General features: G+C 32.6%; 1 pseudogene; it reads left to right on the top strand.

The window, feature by feature from the left end:
* The first annotated feature begins 213 nt into the window (after positions 1-213).
* Positions 214-1,136, top strand: LOC101700127 (olfactory receptor 6C3-like; annotated as a pseudogene).
* Positions 1,137-6,926: the final 5,790 nt, after the last annotated feature.

Here is a 6,926-nt window from a genome sequence, read left to right as displayed (position 1 = left end):
AGTATTTGTTGCACAAACGTAAAGTAGAATGGAAATTTAAGAAGGTAACTGATGAAGAACATATGTTTTAATTTTATTTTACAGGTAATTAGTCTATATACATATTGAAAGTGTATTATGCCCTATCTTCAATTTCATTATGATGTTTTTTATGTTATAGGATGAAGAGACATTCTATGTTCTAAAGGAGAAGAAGATTAGCAATGAAAAAACCACACAGTACCCTCAGAATTCATTCTACTAGGTCTATCAGATAACTCAGAGCTTCAGATTGTGATTTTTCTCTGTTTAGTTATCACATACATATTAAGTATCACTGGAAATTTGACCATAATTACTCTCACTTCAGTGGACTCCCATCTACAGACACCTATGTATTTCTTCCTCAGGAACTTTTCTGTTTTAAAAATAACCTTTACAACTGTGAGTATTCCTAGATTTCTGAGCACAGTTATTACCAGAGACAAAACTATTTCCTACAATAATTGCACAGCTCAGTTGTTTTTCTTCATTTTCATGGGCATCATTGAATTTTACCTTCTAACTATTATGTCCTATGATCACTATGTGGCCATCTGCAAGTCCTTGGATTATACAATCATCATGAACAAGAAAGTCTGCATATTGCTTGTCTCTTGTGCTTGGCTGGCAGGATTCCTAAACATCTTCCCACCAGTTATTCTTTTTCTCCAATTAGATTACTGTGGCTCCAATATCATTGATCACTTTGCCTGTGACTATTTTCCCCTATTTCAATTATCCTGCTCAGACACTTGGCTCCTAGAAGTGATTGGTTTTTACTCTGCTATAGTGATTCTACTTTTCACTTTGCCATTAATAATTCTATCCTACATGTTCATCATTAGGACAATTTTGAAACTCCCTTCTGCCAGTCAGAGAAAAAAGGCATTTTCTACCTGCTCTTCTCACATGATTGTCATTTCCATCTCTTATGGGAGCTGCATATTCATGTATGCTAATCCCTCTGCAAAAGAAAAATCATCTGTGACCAAAGGGGTAGCTATCCTCAATACTTCTGTTGCTCCAATGATGAATCCATTTATATACTCCCTGAGAAACCAGCAGTAGCTTTTAAGGATATCACTCAAAAGGTTAAATTTTTCTCTGGTAAATGAAAGTCTGAGTAATATTAACTGAATAAAGTCCTTGTAAATGTTGTATATTACATGTACCTTCTCAAAACTCTCCACATTACACTTATCCATCCCCCAGTCCATTTCTTCACTAAAATATCCCTTGTTATCTTTAATAAATTTGATAAAGCTGAATATTGTTTCAACACTTTCAATTTAAAAATTTTTTCAAAAGTACTTGGATGAAGTAGAAAATGTGCTGTAACTATAATGACTTTTAATAGGAACGGCTTGCTTTGGGTGAGACATAAGACATTTAGTTTGATAAAAAGAAAGTCAAAATGGAAGTGGACTTTGAAAAGTTTTACTTATTGAGTAATAGAAATGAATGTTAAGAAATGCATTTCTAGTTTGCATATTTGTGTGATCAGCTAACTACAACAATCAGGGAGTTGGGAAAAGTATATAAATATCCTCTTAAGTATTTGAAAATACTATAATATCTTATACATTTCATTCTTTATACAAATATACGTACAATAGTTATGACAATGAGTAGTAATAAGAGGAAAAGAACAAAAGTGAAATACAGTTTTTAAATGATTGTTATATTGCAGATTTAGTCTCATTATTTTCAATACATTTGCTCATTCAATTCTTTGAAGTTTATGATGCACTTATATAATATTCTCAGTTTGTCAGAGATTTTTTAAGGAAGATTAAGTAACTTCAAAATTATGCATATAGAAAGTAGAGAATATAAAACATGCAACATATCAATAAAATGCACAAACTTATGACATATTGCTGAGAGTTTAAGTTTCTAGATAACTGATTTTTAATCTGAGAGTCCAGGAATGATCAGAGGTTTTCATAGTAAGGAAGAGAAATTGAAAGTCTGGTGGAAACATTCTATACACTATACTTTATATCAGAAAAATCATATGAAATATTTATTTCTATAAAGCCCCTTATAAAAGTTAGTATTATTTATAGTTTACAAATGAAAGAGCAGAGTGAAATCAAGGTGGAGAGTTCAATATTTCAGGGATTGTAAATGCAGAAATGGGGTAAACTTTAAAGTCTGTTTCTCTTATACATCAAAACTTGGACTCCTAAAAGTTATCATACACTGACTTTCCCTTGTAATAACTTATTAATAAAAGTTCATATTAAATATTAAATTAGAATATTAAATATTAGAATTCTAACATATGATTTACTCTTTCTGGTTATACTTGATTATCTTATGACAGGAGTTGGGAATATGATGATGAAGAAGTATAATTCTTGCCCTAAATTTTTAAAATTTTTATGGAGAGAAATAGGTAAGGTAATGTTATCAATGACAATGATAGAACATCAGTTTTCTTGCCTTTTATCCCAACAGAATTTAAATTAATCTCATACTAATCATACTAATTGTTAAACATGGATTCATCTTATGATAAGCACATGATAAATCTTGTCTACTTTAGCTATTAATTTAGTTTTCACTCTTATAATCTTTTTAATTTCTTCACATGCCATAAAGAATCACATTATTTCCTGATTAGAAAGGGTTGCTGGGAATAAGATTATTATGGTCTCAGTGACAAAACTCTTCATTAGTAGTTCTGGCTCCTATCTGTATTATGAACTGATTTAATCAGTTTGACCTGTGAACCACACCATGTCTATTATTCCCCCCACATTTATTTGACAAGTTACATCAACACCTATACCATGAAAAATGCTACAACTACACTTATAGAAGTCAAGGAGAGACCAAATAGTGTTAAGCATTTCCCAGTTTACATTCAGGAAACACTTAGGTTTATCTTCGAGTTCAAGTCCAAACAGGAAACTTGTAACAATATATAATGAAGAATCTGAAATAATCTCTTTATAAATAATATTATGCATATACTATTTTTCTTTACTCAGTATCTACATGTCAATATTAACAATTTCCTATAAGCAGAATAATAATCTTCCACATATAAGTCCTTCCTAATTTTTATGTTTGTGGACATTGATTCAGACATTATACTAACAATGTATTTTAAAGCAACTCGCTTTTAAGTACATGCACTAGACATTTGGGTTTGTAGGATAATGCCATCTCCACTCTATAGGATTGAAGCAAACACTTAAAAAGGTAGGTATATAGATATAGACTTAAATTTTACAAAAATGTATAACAAATATCATTACCAATGTAAAAGATGGAGTTGCTCACAGCATCTACAATATCCAGGAAGGAGTCCTAAGAAATACAATTAAATGGATATTCTTGACAAAGAGAAGCATGATTAAAAAAAAATACACTTGAAAAAATGAGCAATAAAGTATGTGGTGAATCAGGAGGAAATGAACAAAAGGCAACACATAACAATGACTTTTTATGCATTCTATGAAAGAGATAAATTTATTGATTAAACTTATTATGTGAAACAAAACAATGCTATGAAGCCAATACTGTCTTTATGTGGACATTATATTTCAAACTATGTCAATAATGTATTAATCCAAGATTTTAATAGTCATTTTAAGTGAATATGTCCTTCTCTTCCTTTTAAAGAAAGAATCAGAGAGACATAGAAAATACTTACACATGACCAGAACACTGACTCAAATCATGGCTATGACTCAGCAAAGAAGCCATTGATTGGATCATTGAATAGATGAGAGAGAACTTTCAAAGCAAAAATATATACAACAATCTTAGAATTTCTGAATTAAGTGCTATTTAGATCATGTATTTCTTCATAGAAATACAAAATGAACACATTCAAAACACCAAGATCAACTGATAGGGAATTCTTTCCGAATTAACATATCCTAGAAAACTAAACATTCAAGAGACAATTTACCCTTTGAAATTAAACCTAATCTTATTAGTTATTAGATAAAATGACTTTAATAACCATTGAAACTTAGAATCTCCTCATTCTTTTGCTGATCTCAGATGTAACTATGTGTGCATGACAACTTTGATACATTGTCAGTGTATATTATTTTCCTTTGCCTTTTGGGCCAGACTGTGTTATATTTGAACACTGAATGATCCACACAATCAGTATCAGCAATACATGCTTAGTGACTTATCTCCCTCATAGGGGTTACTTCATTATTCTGCGCCAGGTATTCATCACGCCCTGCATTTCTTTATATTTGGTATCCTATGCTCAGCTCCCTAACACAAGTCAGCATTTTTGCTCCCCATACATAAAATTACATAAGACTATATAAATATGTTAGAATGGTGCAGTGTTTATTTTTTTCCTTAAATTCTTTTATTGGTATATTTTAGGTATATAATACAATTACATTTATCATTGGGTACTTGTACCTGTACATAATATATCTTGGTTCTTATTTTTTCCCCATTCCATGTACTTCCTTCACCTCCTCCACCCTTCCCTATTTAAAAAGACTTTGTTTCCATTTTTCCTTTTCTTATAATTTTTCCTTTCCCTTCTTTCCTTTCCCCTTCCCTTCCCACTTCCCCTACCCATTTGGAACTTTTCTTCCTATTTCACATTATCAATTATTCATTTTAATCATTTTAATCCTTATTTACACTTTCAGTTCTCACAACAGAGAAACCATTCGGTATTTATTTGTGTGTCTTATTTATTTCACTTAAGAGTATGGCTTCAATAGGCATCCATTAAGCTATAAATGTCTCTAGTTTGCCATTCTTTATGGCTGAGTAGAACTCCATTTTATAAAAAAAAACCCCACATTTTCTTTATCCAGTTACGAGTTGATGGGCACTTGGGCTCTTTCCAAACTTTAGCTATTACAAACTGTGCCGCTATAAACATGGGTGCACATATATTGCTGTGGTATAACTCTTAATTCTTTTGGAAAGATACCCAACAGGGGAATAGCTGGGTCAAATGGGACCAGTAGTCCTAGTTCTTTGAGGTATCTCCATACTGATTTCCACAGTGGTTGCAACCAGTCTGCACTCCCACCAACAATGAAGAAGGGTTCCTTTCTCCCGACACCCCACCAACATTTGTTATTGGTTGATATCTTGATACCAGCCCTTCTTCGTGGGGTGAGGTGGAATCTCAGTTTTGTTTTCATCTGTATCTCTTGAATGACCAGTGATGTTGAATATTTTTTGATATGTTTATTTGCTGCTTTTACTTCTTTGTCTGAGAAATGTCTCTTCATTTCAGATGCCCATTTTTGAATTGTGTCTTTAAATCTGGGGGATCTGATTTTTTAAGTTCTTCATATATTCCAGATAGTAGACCTTTGTCTGAGGAACAGCTGGTAAAATTTTTTTCCCAGATTGTAGGTTTTCTCTTAGCTCTGTTGGCAGTTTCTCTTGCAGTGCAGAAGCTTTTTAATAAGATGAGATTCCAGTTGTTGATTCTTTGTTCTAGTTCCTGTGCTACTGAGGTTTTGTTCATGAAGTCTTTTCTATGCCAATGTCTTCAAGAGTTCTACCTAACTTATTTTCCAGCAAGTTTAGTGTTTCTCTTTTAATATTTAGATCTTTAATCCACTTTGATCTCAGTTTAGTGCATGGTGATAGGTATGGGTCTAGTTTTAATCTTTGGCAGGTTGAAATCCAGTCTTTCCAACACCATTTATTAAAGACGCCCTTTCCTCTAGTGAGGATGGTTGGTCCCTTTGTCAATGATGAGGTGGCTGAGTATGTCTGGAATTGTTTCTACATCTTTTAATCTATTCCACTGATCCTCAGTTCTGTTTCTTTACCAGTACCATTCTTTTTTTTAATCACACAAAGTTTCTAGTATAGTTTCAAGTTGGGGATTGTGATACCCTCCTGCCATGTCTCTGTTGCCTAGAATTGCTTTTGCTCTTCTAGGTCTCTTCTGGTTCCAAATGAATTTTTAGATTGTTTTCTCTAGTTCTGTGAAATATATTGTTGGAATTTCAATCGGCATTGCATTAAATCTATATAGCAATTTTGAAAGTATGGCCATTTTCACTATATTGGTTCTTCCTACCCAGGAACAGGGGATGTCTTTCTATTTCCTTATATCCTCTTCGATCTTTTTATTCAGAGCGCTCTAGTTTTCATTTTAGAGGTCTTTTGCTTCCTCTGTTAGATTGTTTCCTAGATATTTTATTTTTTTTGGATGCTATTTTAAAAGGAATTGTTTCCCTAATTTCTCCGTCAATGAGTCTGTTATTTGAGTACAAGAAGGCCACTGTTTTTTGAGTGTTGACCTTGCTGCTCTACAGAATCTGTCAATTAAGTCGAGATGTCTTTTGGTGGAGTTTTTTGGTCTTCTATGTAAAGTATCATATATCTTTATTCCTTTTATTTCTTTCTCTTTTCTAGTTGCTGTGGCTAATGTTTCCAGAACAATATTGAACAGGAGTGGTGATAGTGGGCACCCTTGTCTTGTTCCTGATTTTAGCGTGAAAGTTTTCAGTTTCATCATTAAGTACAATGTTGGCTGTTGGTTTTTCATAAATCACCTTAATCAGGTTGAGATAAAGACCTCCTATTTCAATTTTTTGTAGCTTTTTTTATCATGAATGGGTGTTGAATTTTATCAAATGCTTTTTCTGTATCTATTGAGATCATCATATGGTTTTTGTCCTTGACTCTGTTAATATAGTGTATTACATTTATTGATTTATGTAGGTTGAACTATCCTCGCATCCCTGGGATAATTCTGACTTGGGAAGAGTGCATGATCTTCTTCATAATTCTCTGTATTCTTTTTGCCAGTATCTTGTTGAGGATTTTTGCATCTATGTTCATTAGGGGGATTGGGCTGTAGATCTTTTTTGGTTGAGTCTTTCCCTAGTTTTGGAATCAAAATAACACTTGCTTCCAGGAATGAATTTGGA

Source organism: Heterocephalus glaber, unplaced genomic scaffold (assembly GCF_053883595.1).
Source record: "Heterocephalus glaber isolate CG9 unplaced genomic scaffold, H.glaber_assembly_v1.0 deba00001569, whole genome shotgun sequence".
NCBI lineage: Eukaryota > Metazoa > Chordata > Mammalia > Rodentia > Bathyergidae > Heterocephalus > Heterocephalus glaber.
Note: the sequence above shows the minus strand (reverse complement) of the source record. Positions and strands in the feature narration are given on the sequence as shown.